At 53.8% G+C, this 21,889-nt stretch overlaps 1 long non-coding RNA gene across 1 annotated transcript; it reads right to left on the bottom strand.

Moving 5' to 3' along the window:
- Nucleotides 1-1,083: 1,083 nt before the first annotated feature.
- LOC147577835 (uncharacterized) lies at nt 1,084-21,000 on the bottom strand. Its single transcript, XR_015254140.1, has 4 exons — nt 20,804-21,000; nt 20,472-20,572; nt 2,973-3,219; nt 1,084-1,408 (listed from the first exon to the last, which is right to left on the bottom strand). It is a non-coding gene; the product is annotated as an uncharacterized LOC147577835 (long non-coding RNA).
- Between the last annotated feature and the right edge of the window lie 889 nt (nt 21,001-21,889).

The following is a 21,889-nucleotide window of genomic DNA, read 5'->3' as shown; positions in this document are numbered from 1 at the left end:
CTCATGGAGGAAATGTGGCCTGAGCCGATGTCACCCCACCCACAGAAAGGAAGTGACAGCTACACAAGGTGGAGAAATGTATGGGTTGTATCCGTAAGGATGATTTTGGTTACTAGAAACAGAAAACCCAATTCAAATAGCCATACATAATACAGGCAATTTGTTGGCTCACTTTTTTAAAAAAGTCCTTCAGGAAAAGCTTGATCCAGCAGCTTAACAGTGCCAGTAAGGACCCAGTTTCTTTCTCTCACTCAACTTGTCTTTTTCAACACTGGCTTCCCTATCTATAGTCTCAAGACATGTGCCAGCGGTTACCGAGACAAAGATCAACTCATTTGTGCTCAGCAGAGTATCAGAGAACCATCTTTGTCCCAGAATCCCCAGCAAAAGTCCTGAGGTTCACTCTAATGTGACATGTATGGGTTACACGCCCAACTGTAAACCAGTCACTGAGCCAGGGGGTTGAAATGCGCTTACTGACTTAGCCCCAGTTCTGCCTGGTACAGAAGCAGAGTCAGTCGCTGGAGATGCATGGCTCCCCAAATCAAAATCAAGGCCATCCAGAAGGGCAGGGGGCAGGGAGGAGAAAGATACCGGGAAAGCCACCCACACAGGCCCACTGCACTGGGCAGCCGCATACATGGGAGTTAATCATTGATCATCATAATTACAGCTCCCATCATGAACTGCATTAAACACTGCACACGCATGAGTTATATGATTTGGTGAATCATCACAGAACCCTGGGAGGTGGCCTTTTAATCCAACTTTGCAGAGAAGAAAGCAGATTAAGTGGAGTGACTTAAAGTATCATGGCTGTTATGAGTCAGAGGAAGGATATGGACCCAAAATCTATCTGATCCCCAAAACCATCTTCCTAAGCTTTACCCCATCCTGAGTCTCCATCGCGTGCAAGGTGCTGCTGGGGACACCAAGAAGGGAAGTACATTTCTTCAACAGGCCTTCACCGAGCACCTACTGTGTGTCAGGCATCCTTCCAGGCTCTGAGCACCAGAAGTCATGGAGGTATAATCCCTACCTTCCGTGAGGCTCCTGGCCTAGAAAGGGAGACGAACACAAATCTATGATGATAACCCATCAGGAAGCGCTCTTTATGGCTGTGTCAGGCATTTCACAGGCATTACCTCATTGAATCCTTAAACACACTCCGGGAAAGATGGTCTTATCTCCTCTGGATCCCTGAGCTAACAGAGGGACAGTGAGGTTAAGTTACTCCAGGTCACTCAGCTGGTTGGGCAACTCTACTGAGTCTCACTTTCTGGGGGCTGAGTGGTCATTCGTGAAGGTCAGCTCAGCAAGAAGACAGCCTTGCCCACTGAGGTCCACCGAGCAATCGAGTCTGCAGGAACGCAGGAGCACGCGGGGTGGGGTATGCTGGGGAGGCTTCCTGGAGAAGAACAAGTTTCCTGAGCCGTGGAGAATAAGGGTACCAGCTCAAGGTCCCCAGGCTAGCGCTGGTACCCACCACTTCTTCCATGTGCTCTGGGCATTTGTCGGCAGTATCCCCACCTCTGGGAATTCCCAGCCTAGAATCCCAGACAGGGAAGCCTGCTTGACTCTCTCAGTACTACTCAAACCCCAAGGTTAGCATAGAAGAATTTTAACAGCTACGATTTACGGACCCCTTCTCAGTTCCATGGCTTCGTCTCAGTCTTGCAATCACCCTACAAGTTAGGGATTGTAGACATCAGTTTACAAGCAAGGAGACTGAGTGTTTGAGAGAGAGCTCAGAAGTCACGGGGCCAAGATTGAACCTCCAGGCCTGACTCCAGATTCTTTGCTTGTCCTGAGACACTGAGATTCCCCAGGCTAAACACACACACACACACACACACACACACACACACACACACACCCCTTTCTTTATAGGTAAAAGAGGCTAGTGTCCTTCCTGAGTCACCCTCCCCTAGGCTGTTCTCTGACCAGCCCTCTGACTTGGGCTCTTGGCTGTGGGCTTTCTAGAACCCTCAAGCAACTCATTGTGGGTGTTCCCTTAGCAGGGGAGCTTGGGTTCCCCAAGCTTCTCTAAATCTGCCACTCGTTTCGCAAAGCCTTAATAGAAGAGACCTTAATGGCAGAGAGAGAATCATGGAGAAGAAGAACATGGGGTTATTATTTTTTTTAGATTCCATTATAGTTAACACAGTGTTATATCTGCTTCAGGTGTACAACATAGTGATTCAACATGCCCACACAGTACTCGGTGCTCATCAGGAGAAGTGTACGGTTAATCCCCTTCACCTGTTTCCCCCACCTCCCCACCCACCTCCCTGCTGGTAACCACCAGTTTGTTCTCTCAAGTTAAGAGTCTGCTTTTTGGTCTCTTTTTTCCCCTCTTTGTTCGTTTGTTTTGCTTCTTAAATTCCACATATGACTGAGATCACTGTGATATTTGTCTTTCTCTGCCTGACTTATTTTGCTTAGCATATTACTTTCTAGCTCCATCCACACCATGGCAAACCGCAAGATTTCATTCTTTATAGTGGCTGAATACTATCCCATTGTGTATATATGCCTCATCTTTTTTCTTCATACATCGATCACTGGGCTGCTTCCATAATTTAGCTATTGTAAATAATGCGGCAATAAACATGGGGGGGGGTGCATGTACCCATTTGAATTAGTGTTTTCATATTCTTTGGGTAATACCCAGTAGTATGATTATTGGAACATAGGGTAGTTCTATTTTTAATTAAAAAAAAAAATTTTTTTTAACGTTTATTTATTTTTGAGACAGAGAGAGGCAGAGCATGAACGGGGGAGGGTCAGAGAGAGAGGGAGACACAGAATCGGAAGCAGGCTCCAGGCTCTGGGCCATCATCAGCCCAGAGCCCGACGTGGGGCTTGAACTCACGGACCGTGAGATCGTGACCTGAGCTGAAGTCGGACGCTTAACCAACTGAGCCACCCAGGCGCCCCTCTATTTTTAATTTTTTAGGGAAACTCCATACCGTTTTCCAGAGAGGCTGCACCAGTTTGCGTTCCCACCAACAGTGCATGAGTGTTCCTTTTTCTCCACATCCTTGCCAACTCTTGTTGTTTCTTAAGGTTTTGATCTTGGCCATTCTGACAGGTGCAAGGTGGTATCTCCTTGTGGTTGTGATTTGTTTTTCCCTGACGATGAGTGACGTTGAGCATCTTCTCGTGTGTCTGTTGGCCATCTGGATGTCTTCTTTGAGAAGTGTCTGTTCGTGTCTCCTGCAAGAACATGGGTTTTGATGACAGACAGACCCGGGTTGGAATCTGGGCTCGGCCACCCACATGCTGTATGACCTTGGGTAAGTCATCTCCTGCCTCAGAGCCTCGGCTTCCAGAGCTGTTAAATGAGAGCCAGAAATCCTCACTCCCCACTCTGTGGGTTGCTGTGCGAGCCAGAAAGCTGGAAACCATCCTTCAGGTATTTCTCTCTCCCCATCACCCCCCACCCCCATCCACTCCGGTACCCAGTTCTATTCATTTTACTTCCAAAATGTATTTCAAACCCATGCACCTGTCTCTGTTTCCTGTGTCGCTTTCCTCATTCAAGCCACCATCGTCTCCTGCCTGGACAACTAGGGTAGCCAACCAACTGGTCCCCTGGCCCCTTCAACCCGTTCTCCATGGTGCAGCCAGAGACACTATTACAGAATCAATGATGCCAGCCCCAGTTACATCTCTCCAGCGGCTTCCTGTTGCTCTCAAGGAAACTCCAAAATTCCTACTATCACCTGCACAAAGAGACCCATGTGGGCAGAACCCACCACCCTATCCTTCATCTTTTGCCCTCTCCCTGGGGCCACCCAACCTCACACCTGCACTGTTCCCTCTGCTCAGCACTCTCTTCCCCATCCTTAGCCAGTTAATTCCTGCTTATGCACCCAATCCCTATTCAAAGGCCACTTCCTCAGGGAAGCCTTCCTTGATTTCTCCAACCAGATCAGACTCTCCCACTTACTGATCTCACCCTGTACTTCTTTGTGGCACCAGGTCACAATTATAATTACATTAGTATTGGCTGGATTGCCTTTGAATACCTGTCTCCTGAGTCACGGGCACACTGTTTTTGCCTCTCCCTCAGGAGAACAATCCCTCTCCCTCATCTAATGATCCCAGAGGTGAATCCAGATTAAGATTGGGTACATGGGTGTTGATAGAAGAGGGGGAGTACGGGGACGCTGGTTGGGGCAGGCATCTTCAGTCCCCCGTGGAGGACGCCCAGACGCGAATGAAGCCCCAGCCAGAGTGGAACCAGGAGAGAGAGCCAGCAGCTGGTCCTGACGATGTTCTTTTGCCCCGGAGCCTGCAGTGCCTGAGAGTCCTCCCTATCATGTGGTCCTCCCACCCCACTCCCGTGCTCTGTTGTGTTCTGCCGAACTGCCTTCACCTCACAGACAACAGATGAGAGCAGGCCAGGACAACGTTTCTAGACTGAAGTTCCGTGGAGGTGAGGGCGATGAGCTTGTCGCACTCGGCGCTGCACCCCAAGGCCTAGCCCAGAGCCCGCTTGCTTACTATTTGTTGGGTGGTGAATGAACTGGAAGGTGGACGGCCCACGGTACGGGACCAGAAAGGAGGAATGATTACTGAGACATTACTGTGCCCTCTTTCTCTCCCGTCGCGCAGACACGGCCAGCTTGGCCAAGCACGAGCCTCCCTGATGTCCTGACTCCAGGACCCTCCCTCCTCCCTGAAGAGGGGACTCTGGCCCGCTGCTGTGACTCCTTTGGGGTGCTCCAGCTCACGCCTTCCTCCTCACTCTGAGAACCCAAGGCCTCTGGTTGCTCTGCTCCACTTCCCGGAATATTCCAGGGCTGACCCGTCACCCCAGGTGCACACCCAAGAAGCCAAAGCGACTGTTTACCCTCTGCCCTTAGAAACCATGTCCGGCTTGTGGCAGCGGGCATCCCACACAGCTGCCCTCTGCCCACAGCCTAGCCAGGCAAGCGAAGGTGCTTCCTGCAAAGAGCTGGCATTGCCAGGCTGAGTTCCCTACCCTCGCTGCTCCCCGCCAACCCCAGCTCCCCGCAGCCCCGGCGGGCCACACACTCCCCTTCTGCTCTGTCTGGGAGCCAGGGGGGAGCGGGAGTCAGATCTCACCTCTTCCTGTCCCTCCGGCCACCCTGCCCAAGGTTTCGGGCCAACCCCGGGTGGATGGGCGAGGACAAGCCCTCAGGCTCTGGAGTCAGAGAGACAAGAGGCCAACCCCACCCCCGCCACTTGCAGCTCCGTGACCTCAAGCAAAACACTGCATCCCTCTGAGCCTCGGTTTCTCCTTATGCAGCGTGAGGATAATAACTGTCACCACCTCTTTGGGCTGTTGTGACAACAAAGTTAGCGTGGTGCCTGGCACGTGATTAAACACTGACTTGAGGAGCCCAGGCCGGGGACGTGGCCCTTTCCCGAGGGGACACTGAGGGCTCAGCCCTTTCCTGAGGGGACTCGAGGCTACAAGAGCCCTGTCTCACCCAGTGGTGAGTCCTGCCTCTAGGGACCACCTGCTTTTAGTCACCTGGCTGGGAGGGAGCCCCGGGGGGTTGAGCTGCACTAGTCCAGCCAGCCCCTTTTACTAATTTGACTGGTGTTTATTTGCAGAGGCTCTGGGAGGTCTGAGGGTGGCTTTAGGGCCTGAAGGGCCCCCGAGTGTCCTTCGACCCTGCTGACATCTTCCTGTGTGACTGGGCCTGTCCTTGACCTGTGCAGTGCCCTCTGGAGCTATGCCCACATTTCTCCGCCCCCCCACCCCCACCCCTTCGCCATTCTAGAAACAGGCCTGCGGCGTCAGCACGTGCACCCACCCGACTCCCCAGAGTTTTGCTGTTTCCTAAAACACAGGCTCCCCCAGCCTAGGAGCACTGGCTTTGGAGTCACCGACGGAGGGTGTTCTACCAGCTGTGTGGCCTCGGATGAGTCGCCTCACCTCTCTGAGCGTCACAGGCTGGGGAAAACATTACCTAACCCCCTGGACACCTTGAGGGTTAGGCATGGAAACTTGAGGCAGCCCTGGGCACGGCGGCAGGCCCTAATGATGAGCACACATGGGGAGGAAATGACGCATTTGCATCCTCCACCCCCAGTTCCCCGCTTGCTTTCTAAGGAGGCTGCAGCCCTGAAGCAGGGAGGCCGGGGGAGAAGGAAGGAAAGGCTGAGCCAGGCGCCAGGCCCCGCGTGGGCCCTGGCAATGGGACCAGGACAAGACCGAGGGCTGCAGCCCTCAGGCCTGTCCCCGTTTCCTCCCGCGCTGGGCTTCGCGCGTGGACCCCCAGCCCGCACGTGCAACCCGAACATCTGCTCCGTGGCCGCCTGGGCCCGGCAGTGCTCACACCTGTGGTGACGTCCACCTCGGGAGCATCGGCCCAGGGAAGGGGCCCCGCATAGACCTGGGAGCGGGCTCAGGCCTCCGGGACAGGGCAGGGCGAGCGGCATGTGGAAGGAAGATAGACTGTGAGGGGGTGAGGTCTGAGCTCTGGGTGCGCTCGTCCCCGTGGCCCCTGGGGTGGAGTGCAGGCCAAAGAGGACCAGAACAGGGCCCGGGGTCAAGGTCAGGGCCTCACTTGCCTCAGTCTCAGGGCAGTTAGGTACTGACTGGATCCCCTCCCTCCGGACCCTTACAGTCTGGCAGAGGGAACAGATACTAAACAAAGAATTATAAGAAGGTGAGATCCATGATACAAATGCCTGTGGGGAGAGAGGCTGGCTTCCCCTCGGCGTCCACCTTCTGATACCCGCACCTGAGGCCCCAAGGCCCCTCCTGCTGTCCGGCCCCCTCCCGAGACCCCCGGGGCAGGTGTTCAGAGAGCCGAACCCACAGCTCAGCACCAGCCCTGCCATGCTCTGGGCCCCATTGAGGCCCAGGCTTCCGGAGCCCGTATCTCCCAAGGGGTGGCCCCCGGACCAGCTGCAGAATCCTGCCTTCCCCAAACCCACTGAATCAGGTTCTCTGCGGCAGGGCCCCAAGGCAGCATCAGTCAGCAGGCGCCCTGGGGCTCTGATGCCCCTTGAAGTTGAGAACACTGTCGGAGGGAGCTACCTCCTTTCTGTATTTATTCAGCCAACTTTTCTTGAGTACCTACTGTGTCCCTGGCACTGCTCTAGGTACTGAGGACGAATCTGTGATGAAGGCGACATCTTATGGGGACAGAGAGTGAGACAAATGAACAGATGATGAGATAGTGGTAAATACTGTGAGGGGCAGAGTGGTCAGGGAAGGGCTCTTGGAGGAGGTGACATTTGAGCTGAGACCAAAAGGATTCAAAGCCAGGTGTGTGTGCGCCCAGCACCCTAACCCCCACGGCACTCCCTTACCTGGTCCCGTCGGCCTCCCTGCTTTGAGGGGCCAGAAAGAGCAAGGGTGATGGTGGAAAGAAGGCCAGGCTTCTTCCCCCTGGAGAAAAACCTTCACAAACGAAGTGTAGGGGGAAGTGGTGATATAATGCCCACCACATATAAATAGGCCTGTCCACTCCAGAGTCGCCCTGGAAACCTGCGGTCAACTTGGACTTTGCTTAAGGCCGAGCTCCCCACCACCAGGAACCCAAAACGGCTGAACAAACTTCAAGCTTCACATGGGGCCGGCCCTCGATGAGTTCAAGGCCGGAGCATTTCTCCAAAGTCCAAACCGCAACAGGAAGGCACAGAAACGGTCTTCTGAGGAGGCCCGGCCTGGTGCATGGGCTCTGGTCAGCTTCCTGAAGGCCATGATGGAGGAGGAAGGAGGGAAGCCAGAATGTCCTCGCGCTCCAAAGCCTCTACCCTGCCCAGGTGCTGCCGTACCTGATACGAGCGCTGGGCATTTGGGTTAAGCATGGTCCAGCGTCCCCGCTCCTGGAAGAAGCAACACTTAGTCCCTGACACAGAGAGTGAAGGAAGGAAGTCTCTGTGCGGTTGAGTTGTGCTGTGTGTCCAAAATTGTTCTGGACGGTTCTGATTTCAGATCATCGGTTCCCATTTCCCATAGAAACCAACTAGTGGAGCAGTGGGATCCTCCTGGTAGTTCTGCAGAGGGAGGGACCCTGGGCAGGGGATCGGAGCCCACGTTCTTGGGTCTGGCTCTGCCAGTTGGCAGGTCTCCCTTCCCGGGCCTGGGGACTGCAGCCTAAATCAAGTGCAGGGTCCTCAGGCTGATTCTGTGCCCTGACAAGAGGGAGAGATGTGCGCTCCAGAATGAAGGTGGTGGTGGCCCTGGTGAGGGGCTGAGAGAGAGAAAAGAGCCCTGTGGGGACAGATGAGGTGCTGGGAGCAGGCTGCCAGCTCCCCAGTGCCATTACCACCTGCTGCCCCCCGGCCCACTTCCTGCCTCCTTCCGTCGGCCCTTGGGGGAGAATCTGCGCTCCATCTTTTATTTGCTGTATGACCTTGACCAATCCCTTGGCCTCTCTGAGCCTCAGTTGTACCATCTGTAGAATGGAGCTAATGATCCCTCTTAGAGCCTATGCAAGGCTCCCAAGGAATCATGCACATACTCTGCTCATCTCAGCACCTGGCACACAGTAGGAGTTTTAGAAAAGAATAATTCCCTTTCCCTAACAAATGTAAATTGAATTGTGCCCTTGATCCTGATCCCAACGTTTAACCCAGAGGCTAAGCTTCCTCCACAACAGGGACTGGACTTAATCACCACCACCCTCACGCCTGACATCAAATCCCTGTACATTAGTAAGCGAGGTTCAGTCCAGCCCCAGCATACCACTGTTGGTGGTAACTACAATTTACTGCACACCTACTTTATGCCCAGTACCGCACACATTTTCACTACCCCATCGTGTTCTGCACCAACCCTTTAAGCTGAGGAAATCCCCATTTTACAGATGTGAAAACTGAGGCTCAGAGATGTGATGTTTCTGCTCAGTCAGCGACCACACAGAACCCCATGGCCTACTTGCAAAGTCCAGGCATTTGCTACCAGGCCGTCTAAGGCAGTGCCATCTAAGGCAGTCTCTGCTCCCTCGGCACTTCATCGAGACCAGCCAGAGAGACCCGAGAAGAAATAGCAGAGGCCTAACTGGCTCCCTTAACCAACCGGCTCTTGACAATTTCACTAAAATCCAATTTCCCCTACATTGATGGCTCCTCCTCCTTTTTTGCAAAATAAGACCTGGGTTTCAAGGTTGATCCCAAGGCTGCTCTGAACTCTGGAGGAGCCCAGAGTGGGCCTGAGATTTGGGGAGCACGTTTCTAGGGTCATCACGTTTGCCAAGCCCAAAATGGGCACACGAAGCCTACCAAGGATGAAGGTCCCTGGATATGTGAACTTGGGGCCATTTGGGGCAATCAAGGTCCCAAGACCACTACTACTAGCAAATCCCATGATGCCTCAGTTCTTTCTGGGAGAAGTGCAGTTATGCCTCCAGAATGTGACTCGGTCAATACATCTATAGGCCAGCCATGGCGATCGGGGCTCCGTGGGCCTTTGTATCCCCCTGGACATCCTGACTATGGCTGGAAGCAGGTCAGGGAAGGCTTCTTGGAAGAGGAAAAGTTGAGCAGATTCTGTGGACAGAGACAATTCGGGCAGATAGAAGGGTGTGTCTTCTCCAAAGAAGCATCTTGGCACAACAGAGAAGGTTGGTCTTCATGGTGAAACCGACCTATGTTTGAATCTTTGGGTGGACAGATGGATGAATAGATGAATGTATGGTAGTTGGACAGATGAGTGGATGGATGGATGGATGGATGGTTGGATGGATGGACGGATGGACGGTTGGACGGTTGGATGGATGGATGGATGGATGGATGGATGGATGGATGCATGGATGGATGGAGAGGTGTGTGGTTGGATGGATGGATGGATGGATGGATGGATGGATGGTTGGATGGTTGGATGGATGGATGGATGAACAGACAGAAGGATGGCATATGGATGGGCAGATGGTCAGACAGATGGATGGATAAATAAACATATGTAAAATAAAAGGAGGAAGGAAAGACCGATTAGTTAATCCCAAGGCTGCCGTCTCTCTTGCTGTCCCATCCACCTGCCCTGCACTCTAGTCAGGATATACGGGTTATGACACAGTAACAAACAACCCCCAAACCTCAGTGGCTTCGAACAGCAAAGGTTTAGTTCTGGTTCACACTGCATGCTCTGGGGTGGTGGGGACTCTGCTCTACGTCCTCACTCAGAGCCCAAGCCACCACCACCCTGCCAGTTGCTGATCGCCATCACATTTCATTGGCCCAAGCCAGTCACATGGCTGTCCCTAGCTTCAAGGGAGAGGGCAGTGCATTCCCACCACGGATCTGGCAAGAGGAAAACCTGGATATTTGCGACCCTAATGCTGCCACATGTGCCATGCTTCCCTCTGGCAGCCTGGGAGCACTGTCCCAGAGTCAGTGGGATGGGGACTGGATGGGGAGGGGAAACAGTAAAGGCCCTGGCTTCACCTCCTCAATCCAGGGTGCCCGGAGCCCAAGGGGACACGTTCACTCCTCAGCTCCCCAGCCCTGCTCACTCTGAGTGGACACTTTGGAATCAGCATGAGCCCAAGTCCCCCTGGGGGCTATAGCGTAAGTCTTGCCTGGTCCTGTCTCAGTCAAACTCTTGCTCCCAACTACGCCCTCTTGGGCCCAAGGACAGGCCACGGGGCACCCTGGAGAAGTATGGGGTGTCTGAGCTGAAATGTTCTCTAGAGACTACCAAGTCCAACCCTTGCATTCACAGAGAGAAACTGAGGCTCAGGGATAATGAGTGGTTTCCCAGGGCCCAGCTTGTAAAGGGCAGAGCTGGGTGTCCAGAAACTCTGTCCCCTCCACCTGCAGACTACAGGCAGGTGACTTCATAGTGGAACATGAGAGGCAAGGGTAAAATGCCTGCCCCTCTCTTGGCCGAAGCACCACTGCTGAGCTTGACATGCTGACGTGGGTCTGTAGGGCAGTTCAGGGCCCTTGAGACCTCTCTCCCACGGCCCAGGGCCCTTCCCCATCTACAGAGGAAGCACAGGCTTCGAAGTAGGGCAGTCCTGTGTTCTAGGCCCTGCCCTACCGCATCCTGGCTGAGTGTCCTTGGGAAAGTCACCTAACCTCACTGAACTTCAGCTCCCTAATCTGTAAAATGGGGGTGACCATTGCCCTGCCTAGTTCACTGGGCTCTGGGAAGGCATGGGAATGTTTTCTCCATCATGGCACGTCGTCCAGATGCGTACCAACGAGGCTTTCATGCACTTCTCCCCAGCCACCCGATCAGCCCGAGGCCCACTGAAGCCAGCACACGTCTTCACGGAGTAGTGTTCAGGCGATATTTTGGAGAACCGATTGATTTGTTCCTGATTCATTTCAGCAGGCAGCTGCCCCCTTCCGGGCCAGCGCTGCTGATGACTAGGTGACAGCAATCTCTCGGTCCTAGGAGGAGCCCGAACACAGCCACTAAAGATTCAGGAGAAAGGGAGGTCCCAGGCCATCCTAGATGCTAGATGCTTGCCTGCGTATCCCTCCTTAACTGATGGTTAGTCCGTTCTCCTCACTGGGCCGTGAGATCCATGGACACAGGGACCCACTAAATCCCCAGTAACTAGACTGGGCCCTGGCACGGGGCTGATCTTCGCTGAATACATATTGGCTGGACGAAGGAGCTCGTGGGCAACCCCTTCCCTCTGGGCCTTGGGTTCTTCATCCATAGGATGGGGTGGCTGGGAAGATAACCTGCCACCATGAGCTTAGATAACCTAGTTTGCCAAGTCCCTGGGTCATCACAGGCCAGCAGTGGGCATGGCTGGTACCATCACCCTCACCATTATTACGAAGTGCTACAGTGTTGTAAAGATGACAGAGGTCCCCGGGGGCGGCAGGGGACAGTGGGAGGGCTCCAGCCTGGCCCGCAGTTAGCTCTGAAATACTCTCACGCTGCAGTCCATTCCCACAATTCCTTTTCAGCTTCCCAGACGCCCCCTCCCCTCTATTTTTGATGGGATGGAGACTCCGGGAGATGATAGAACTCACCCAGGTCACCCAGAAACTAAGAGGTTGGACCATGGACAGAGCATTTCCTGAGTATCTGGAGCCCATCGCGGGGCCAGGAGTGACACTCCCCTTGCCTCATATCCTCATCCACACCTCACAGGTGAGGAAACCGAGGCTCATAGACTAATGGGGCTCACCAGACATCCACGGCCTGTTAGCAGTGAGGGAGCACCTCCCGCCCCCGCCCAGGGCCTCAGCCTCAGACCTCAGTGCCCACACCGCCTCCCGGGGGACTGAGATCTGAGCAGTGCCCTGGCCGCCCTCTGCTGCTCCCGGAAGTGCCCTGTGTCTGCACCTTGATCTCCACACCCGCGATGCCAGGAAACCCCAGCAGGGGCGGCCAAACTGTGGGATATTTATAGCGGACATACAGAAAAGCTGCCACCCCCATCTGTTTACCCAACAACGCTCCTCTAGCGGGACACTTTCAGCCCCGCCAGCCACAGACAGACCCTCACCGCCGCCTCATCTATTTTTTCCTCCCCGCTTAATTTTGCATCATCCCAGCTTCCAAAATAAACTTCCCCAAACGAGCCCGGCTCATTCTGGCCCAGAATCTCTAATGGAGAGCCCCCCTTCAGCCCCAGCCCCCGTCAGCCCATACGGCAAAGCCACCAAACCCAAGCGGGCCCCTCGGCTGCCCTTGGCCTTGATTTAGAAGCAGCTGCTCTGGCCCTGGCGGGTTTCTGACACTCCAGTGCCGGGTGTCTGCATGTGTGCGGGTGCCGGCCGGGCATCTGTGTGCATGGCTCCTGGCTGGAAGCCGAGGGTGCTGCCCCCTCACACACACGTATACACGTGCGCAGACATGCATACACACGTGCACACACGTGCACACAGCATCCCCTGAACTGCCCTGGCCCCTGCTGCCCTCCTCCAGCTTCGTCACGGGACCCATCCACCCCTGTTTCCCTGCCCACCCACCCCCCTGAACCTCTCTCATCCTCCTACGTGCCCAGCCACCTCACCACCAGGCTGATGCAGACGCTGTGCCCTTAGGCTAGAATATTTTTCCTCTCATCCCTCGCCAAGCTAAGCTGACCAACCTTTCAGGCCTGAACTTAGGTATCCCCCCTTCACCAGGAAGTCTCCTCTGAGCAGCGCAGGAGAGCAGGTGCTCTGGGCCATCCCATCTGCCCCTGCAGAGTCCAAGGGAAGCTTAGAAGCCACTCCCAGGGTGGCATGGAACCCCCACAACTCTCCTGGGCTCCTCGGCCCAGCCCTGGGCCCTGCACCCCCAGGCAAAGCCGCTCTCTCATCCCCAGGAGAACGTGCTTCTCCACCCCAGGCCCTAAGGGAGTCATTTAGTCCATCCTCCTGCGGCAGAAACCAGGCACATCTCAAACATTCCACAATTATAATTTCAATGCTATGTGTACTCTCTTAAGTTACGGGGTTTTTAAAATTTTTTTTTTAATGTGTATTTATTTGAGAGAGAGACAGACAGACAGACCAACAGAGTGAGAGTGGAGGAGGGGCAGAGAGAGGGAGACACAGAATCCGAAGCAGGATCCAGGCTCAGAGCTGTCAGCACAGAGCCTGATGCGGGGCTCGAACCCAAGAACAGAGAGATCACGACCTGAGCCGAAGTCGGACGCTTAACCGACTGAGCCAGCCCGGCACCCCAAGTTACGGGTTTTTCAGGCTTAACAATTCAAAATAACATTTATTTCCTCTAAATTGTTCTTTTTTTTTTTTCTTTTGCAAGGAGTAAGGATAGGAAAGAAACTAATATTTTTTTTTTTAATTTTTTTTTTTTCAACGTTTATTTATTTTTGGGACAGAGAGAGACAGAGCATGAACGGGCGAGGGGCAGAGAGAGAGGGAGACACAGAATCGGAAACAGGCTCCAGGCTCTGAGCCATCAGCCCAGAGCCCGACGCGGGGCTCGAACTCACGGACCGCGAGATCGTGACCTGGCTGAAGTCGGACGCTTAACCGACTGCGCCACCCAGGCGCCCCGGAAAGAAACTAATATTTGTCAGATGTATCTGTTCCCATTCAAAAGAAAGAGAGTCATAGGCCCATTTTTTGGATGAAGAAACTGAGGCTTGAAGAATTGCACTTCATTTCTTTATCCAACACTCTGTGGTGGTGGGAACACACCAGTGAAAAAAAGCATGATCCTTATCCTCTTGGAGATGATAAATCATGGGAAGAGATACACCACACAATTTGACAAATAACTCTTTAATAATCATTTTGATTAGGTTGATAGTGCTTCAAAGAAAAAGTCCAGAGGGCTGACAGACAATATGCAACCAGGAGCCCAAGGAAGTCTTCTTGGAAGTGATATGTAAATTGAATCCTGAGGAAATTAGCTTAGTAAAGGACTGGTTGAGGTGCATTTCTACCCCCCCCCCCCCCCCCGCAAGCCCCGCAGGGGAAAACAGCACATGCAAAGGCCCAGAGGGGAGGCGGAGCAGAGACACAGGGACAGATGAGAAGATTTGCTAAAAGCACAAGACCAATGAGGGATAGACCTGGGTCAGAGCCCAAGGCTAGCTGACCCCAGGGCCTTTGCTTGTGCCTCCCCAACAGGAGGGCAGGTTGCTGCTGACAGAAAACAGCCCTGGGAGCTTCCTGTATTATTTTCCTTCTTTGTCCTCCTTGGATTTCGGCTATAAGCATGAGAAATTAACAACAAATTAACATCACTAGTTCTAACCGGGAATGTAAAGAAAATTAAGTCCTCTATTAAAGCAGTTTAACAACCCATTCTTTGAAGGTTCTGATAAAAACAAGTCAAGAAGATAAACGTTCAAGAGCAATCTGGTGCCGTATGCAGTCATTCTTCACTGCCGGTCAAAATCCTTGTTTCCACGAACTTAACAGAATGCCTCTTCTTACTTCCCTTGAATATTTTCTTACAGGTCAGGCTTTTTCTTTTTCTGAGACTCCAGCATCACAGGTGTCTGAGGCCTTGCATGTAGGTAACGCAAATTACCTCTGAGGAAAAGTCAAGTTCACACCGCCCACCCTCCTGCCTGGGTAAGGGATGGTCTGACAGGGCCTTGCCAGCCTGAAGAGCTCATCTCCTAGGTTGGGTCCTGACGGTGGCTTGAACACAGGCTCGGGCTCAAACTCCTGGCGTGAGGCATAGCACATAAGATGCTTCCGTGTTCCCCAGACACCGCTCCGCTTCCCAAAGGGAACCTCTTAGCTCAAGCCATCTTCAAGATGCAAGCAGAATGCTCAGCCCCTGTGTGTGTCCACAGGTCCGTTTCTGGAAGGAAGGAGCAAGCTCCAGGCCGAGTCAGTGAGTGGAGTCAGGAGGAGACAAGAGGACAAAGGTAGAGGGGGACCAGCTTCCAGGATTCGATCCAGACAGGAAGGGCGGGAAGGATAGGCAAGAGCAGGAGCCCTGTCGGGGACCAAAGCCACAACCTGAGGCCAGTCAGTGCACAAGCCCCCGGACCTGCGAGCCAGGGTGCACAGAGGGACCCTAGGCCAGATGCCACGGGCCCTGTTCCGTGAGGACCCACATCCCTCAGGGGGGTGGAGAAGAGATACACAGCGTCTCCCGGGGCTGGGGGTAGAGTTTCGAACCACCGCAGGGTGAAATGATTAGCACATCAAGTATGGGATCCAGAACCTAGAACCACAGGATATTTGGGTTCGTTTTTCTCCTCGTGCTAGAAGATATCTGAGAGAAGGGAGGTGAAGAAATGCCAAGGTTCCGGGCAGAGAAAGCAGGACAGACTGAGGGTAGACACCAGGTAGGGGCATCTGACTATCCAAGTGACAGCATCGTGGCATGAACTCCCAAAGGACCGGAATGTAGAAAGACCTGCCCAGACTGGTGAGGCCCAATCAGAGGGGCCCAGCTTCCCTGAGTTTGACGGCCCTTCCTTCTAGCAAAAGATTTTCCGTGGTGGCTATACCTGTAGTATATGTTGATGATAAGGCCGTGATAAGTTTAAAAATGCTTTTCAATGACTTTGTGTCTCATTTATTGCAAATCATCTGCGGGCATTGAAAAGGTACACATACAAGGCAGCACCATCTCTGAAGCCTTCCGGCCCGCCTCTAACAAACAAGCAAACAAACACATCAAAAGTTGAACGGAACCTATTCAGACTTTAGAGACAGGACATAAGGGAAAGAACATACAGCCAACAGAACGGAGCGGCCAACCTGCTGTGGCCAGTAATCACGGGCACAAAAAAGCCACAGGTGGGCATGGAGGGATAGACTCTAGATTTAAAAAAAATTAAGACACATAACAACCAAATGTCAGAGGCGGATCTTGTCTGAGTCCTGAGGAGACAAACCATCTGTAAACAGACAACTTTGAAACTGTCATAGACATTTGATTAGAATGGAAACATTAATTTCAGTAGTTGAGATGATCACACAGTGGTTATGTAAGAAAAGGTCCACGTGAGGGGCGCCTGGGTGGAGCGTCAGACTTCAGCCCAGGTCATGATCTCACGGTTTGTGGGTTCGAGCCCCACGTTGGGCTTTGCATTGACAGTATGGAGCCTGCTCTGGATTCTCTATCTCCCTCGCTCTCTGCCCCCTCCCACTCATTTTCTTTCTCTGTCTCTGTCTCTCTGAAAAGTAAACATAAAAAAAAATTTTTTAAACGTCCATGTGTTTCCAACAGCGGCGCACTGATAAATGTTGAACCGCCGACTCTCTGGGGTGGAGAACTGTAGGGGAGCCCTGTTTTGTAGCGTTTGCTGATTTCTGGGGTGTAGATCTCCCACGTGGCAGATTTCAGGCTACCGGCATGACATCACGGAACACAGAATCGAAAAGAGATGCCCACGATCGGCTCTGAGCAGCCAGAACCAGGCGGCCCCAGCACGCCGCTGGCTTTAGAGACCTACACTGAGGTGTTCAGGTGACGCGATAAGATAGCTGCAATGTGTTTTGAAATAACTCAGTACAGAAAAAGAGAAACAAAAAAAGAGTAGATGAAGCAGATGGAACCAAGTTTTGGTAACTGTTGAGTCTGGATGATGCATACCTGGGGGTTTACTGTACTATTACTTTCTTCCATTGTATATATTTGAACATTTTCATAATAAATAAAAATGTTAAGCTACGATCATCTTATATGTAGGCAAGAGAGGTTTATTCCCAGAATTCTAGGTGTGCACATTGATTCCTGGACCCCGACCCTAACTCCACAGCCCCGGGGGTCTGAAGATAAAGGGTGGGACGCATAGGCATTGACACCACATGCCTAAGTCCTTCTATCAGTTCATAACTAGGGTTTCTCCATAGACCCAGAGCTTGGCTGGGGTGGAAAGAGAGCCCCAAAAGAGGAAAGTGACAGAGGTCCTCACTGGGAGTCCTGGCTGTATCATCGTCTAACACCGTGACCTTGGTAACTCATCCCAACTCTCTTGAGCCTCTATTTCCTCGCTGGCCAAATAAGGGTGTTCATAACTTATGGTAAGGATTCAATGCACTACGTAGGGGGTTGCAGGGACATGAATGAGCCATTAAAGATGTACAGAGGTCACCCTTCTTCACCAGAGAATGTGGGTACCCCTGTTGCCAAACCTCCCCACTTTTCAAGAGAAGCTGGGGATCCCAATCTATGAAACCTCCCAATCTCGACATGTTGTCAACAGATTACACACACTTGGTCCCAGTGGCGGACCAAGCGAAACACCTGCAGATCATTCGAGTGTGTCTTTGGGCTTAAACCAGGGAGCAGGATGAAGCGCCTTACTCGACACTCAGCGAAGCTGAGCCCCAGGCTTAGAATTCCTCACACACGTCCCATTGATTCTTCACAGGATCTCTTATGACTCCCACTGCACAGATGAAGAAACTGAGGCTCGGATTGGGGAAGAGATCTGGCAGGGCTGGGAGCACATACAGGCTTCCCGAGAACCTGACGGTCCACTTTACCCCCTCTCTAGATTCCTAGAAGGGAATTTAGGGAGCAAATGGCAGGCCCAGAGAGGGGCAGGGAGGTGCCGGGGGCCCCACAAACGCGCGTGGCTGGCTGAGACTGATCAGGCATCCTGCCCCTTCTTGGTCAGGGCACCATGTGGACAGCTCAGAGGAGACAGCTGTGTAGATCCGTCTAGCCAAGCTCGAGCTGGTGCAGGCCATGGGGTCAGCAGAGGAACCCTCTGCTTTTTACCTCCCTGATCAATGCATGCATAGGTTTAAAAATGTGCTAGACCCCAAGACGAGGCCCTCAGTTTTTCCACCTCGAAAATCTGGGGAGCTGGACTGGAAATCCTACTCACCTGTTGACCAGACACTCTGTTACTGGATGCTTGCTTCTAAGATCGGGCTGGAGAACAGCCAACCACGTTGCTTCAGACCCATTCACTGAGACCTGGCAATACTTTAGACGTGCTGTATGTGATTCTTCCTGATTAAAAACTTGGCCAGGTTTCCCTTCCTTGGCGAATTTTCTAGTAAGGAAAGATAACTCACTCCAAAACCGGACCACATGGAGAGTTAAAGAATTGTTCTCTTCAACCAAAGAAAAGGAAACGCCTAAGGTGTAGTCAGTGGGCGATTCCATCCCCAGATCACCTGGGTCCAAACCCTGGCTGCGCCACTTCCTAACCGTGGAACTGTAGGGAGTCCGTCGGATCCCTCTGTGCCTCGGTTTCTCCATATGTAACACAAGAGTGCCTCCGTCATAGGGTTGTTGATACATCTTAAAGCACTTTAGGCAGCCCCTGGGCCTCACCACCCATAAATGGGAATAGCGGTTTCTACATCCAAGGCTGTGGCCACAATTAAATGAGTTACTACTATAAGCAAAGCCTCTGTGGCACAGTGGCTGTCATATCAGAAGCACCAGATACATGTTCACTATTATTATCACATGCGATTATACATGAAAGAGCTATATTGATGATTGAACTTTCTCAGTCACTTGTATGTAAATCCTCACCACTGGGCTGTTCTTAGAAGAGCATTTCCTCAAAGAGACTTTCACATTAAGACTTTCCACTGACTCAGACCAGAGGACTCCTCCTCTCCCTTATCACAGTCAGGGCGGGCCTTTCTGGCCACGGGCCTCCGTTCCCACCCTCCCCGGCTCAGCTCCTTCCAGCTCCTAGGACTCATAGTCACTGCTTCGTGCGCGTCTCCCGGCAGCCCCAGGAGAAGGTGAGGCGGGTAATGTTGTCCCCGCCTGACAGACACAGACACTGGGGGGTGCCAGGCACTCCCCCAACGGTCAGGGGGCATGCGCTGCAGGACAGAGACTCAAGCCCAAACACCTGAGCCCAGGCACACGACATGGCTCTGGAGCCCTGGGTCCGCCACTTTCCTTGGGCAGGTCATTTACTTCTCTAACTGCCATTTCCTCACCTGTAAAATGGGGAAATAGCAGCACCTACTTCCTAGATTTGCTCTAAGGATTGAACAAGTGACACCATGTAAAGCACTTAGAACGATGAGGTAGATGAGCACTCAACATTTTAGCAGAACAAGGCATTCTAGTTTGCCAGGCACGGTCCTGCTTCCTGTTAGAGTCTTGAGCACTCTTAAAAATGTCTGGGTTTGGAAGGAACACATATGACCACCCTAAAATAGTTTGTCTGTTGCTGTTTATAGAACAATAATTATTCTTTTTTAATGTTTATTTATTTGAGAGAGAGAGAGTGTGTGTGTGTGTGTGCAGGTAAGGGGCAGAGAAAGAGGGAGAGAGAGAAAATCCCAAGCAGGCTCTGTGCCCTCAGCACAGAGACTGACACAAGGCTCAGTCTCACGAATCGTGAGATCACGACCTGAGCGGAGATCAAGAGGCAGACACTTAACCGACTGAGCCCCCCAGGCACCCCAGCAATAATTACTTATTCCTATTTCCCACCCTACCACGCTGAGACTTCAGGAAGCACTTCTGTTGGCTCACAATGGTTCAGTAATTCAGTTCCGCCCTTAGGTAAGAGTGGATCCTGCCCTGGGGACCCTGAAACTCTGGTCCTCCGGCCAAGCTCTCATCACAGGGAGAAGAGATCAGGGGCCCAAAGAATATGCCCACTTGGAGCCTGTGCCCCCTTCTCTAGATCATACTCTAGGTACCCAGGCCTCTGGGATTCCCTGCCCAGACAGCCCCAAGCCCACTCCAGCACCTGGGTGGGTCTCTTCCCCAGGTCCACCCCGTGAGGACAGACCCCCACCACAGGCACGCCCAGCCCCCTGGGCCTGAGGGGTGGCCAAGGAGCAGCTCTCTGCAGGGAGAGGAGGTGTGGCCTGGGCTTGCACGTGCAGGCTGAGCTGTTCACATGTGCGGGGCAGACCAAAGGCAGATGTGGGAAAGAAGGGGTCTCCTCTCCCTGCACCACCGTGCCCCTCACAGGGTCCGAGGAGTCTGAGAATTCTCCATTCAAAGCTGGCCTTCCAGGTTGCTAGGGAAGTGTACTTGTCAAGGTAGGAGAATAGGACATATTTTATTCCACATTTTGTTAGCTTGATTTATAACTTGCAAATATTTAGACATATGGTATGTGAGCCTTCATCTGTACTCCTGCTCAGCCCCACAAATCCCCGCCACCTTCTGCCTACTCTCAGCACCAAACGTTTACCGAGCCCGTCCTCGTGCTGAGCCCCAGAGACTCCATGGAGTGGAGGGCACCAGTCCCAGCATCCAAACAGGACCATCCACGTGACAGCAAGCCTCACGCTCCTAAAACAGTAAGAGCACAGGGTCAGAAGGGAAGGCGTAGGCCTGGTCTGTGGCTCTGTCCCCAGCTCCTAGCGATGTGATTTTTCTCTGGGCCTTGGTTCTCCCATTTAGACAAGAAGTCCTCCCAGCTCTCCGTAACCGTGGGACGCAAGCTGAGGCAGGGTGAGAGACACAGAATCAGATGCGAGACCTAGAGAGGGCATGAGCTAGAGATGGGCGAGTAAGGCTTACGAGTTAGCGTGCTGTGGAACTGAGCACTCTGCCCCAGCAAGGTACAGGCTGCAGCCCATGCCCCTTCATTCATTCATTCCACGAACGCTTCAGCCACCCACGCTGCGCCGGGCACTGAGCTGTCTGAATCTGCCAGATAGGAGAGGGTGAATCAAACAAGCGCACAGAAAACCAAAGCGCAAAGCAAGACTTGGCGAGTGTGCTCAAGACAGACACCCACCCCCCACCCCCCACCCCGAGTTTCTCCTATCCTCGCAGTCTCCAGCTCTTCTTCTCTCACGATCTTCTCTCTCACCCTTCTTTCTCGGGTGAGAAAACAGAGGCCCACAGAGGTTAAGGGGCTTGGTCAAGACCCTGCCGCTTAGGGCGCGCCCAGAACTTGAGGCTAGCCAGAAACGAGGTTTCGGATTCCCGCAGTGTCCGGCCACTGTCGCAAGCTGCCCGAAGCTCGAGAGGCCCCGTCCAGCTCCCGGAAGGCTGGAGGGAGGTGAGCGCCAGGGAAAGGCTGGGCCAGAGGACGAACCGGCCGGGAGGCGGGGAGGGGCCTGGCGGGGGGCGGCCGGGTGGCTCCGGACTCCCGGGTGCGCAGCCCCGGGCGCCCGGAGCGCAAACGGCTGGGTGCGCGCCAGGGGCCGCCGCGCTCGGGTCGGTCCGCCGCGCTCGGGCTGGGGTCGGGCTCCGAGGCGCCGGCGGGGGGCGAGGCGGGGCGGCCAGGGCGGTGCTGCAGTGCCCGAAGCGGCGGGCTGGGGGAGCTGTGCCCGCCTGTCCCCAAGGCCGGGGCTGGGACCGGGCAGCTGGGTCGCCGCGCCTCTAGCCCGGCCGCGCTAGGCGGCGCGCAGCCAGCCGTGCCCGGAGCGGGCTCCGGCCCTAAGTCCTCCGGGGGCGCCCGACCGGGAGGCCCCCGGAGAAGCCCAGTCCCGCGGGCCAGGGCGGCCGCCGCCGCCGCCGCTCCGGCCCGCCCCCGGGGGGGGTGTCCCGGGCCGCTGGGCCCGCCCAGGTAACCCCATCCTCGGCCCGCCCCTGGCCCGCCCCCCCGGCCGCCCGCCCGCCCGCCTCCGCCGCCGCCGCCGCCGCCGCCGCCGCCGC

Source organism: Puma concolor, chromosome C1 (genome assembly GCF_028749965.1).
Source record: "Puma concolor isolate L17-30 chromosome C1, mPumCon1.1.hap2, whole genome shotgun sequence".
In the NCBI taxonomy this organism is placed as follows: domain Eukaryota; kingdom Metazoa; phylum Chordata; class Mammalia; order Carnivora; family Felidae; genus Puma; species Puma concolor.
This window is presented reverse-complemented; position numbering and strand designations above follow the sequence as displayed.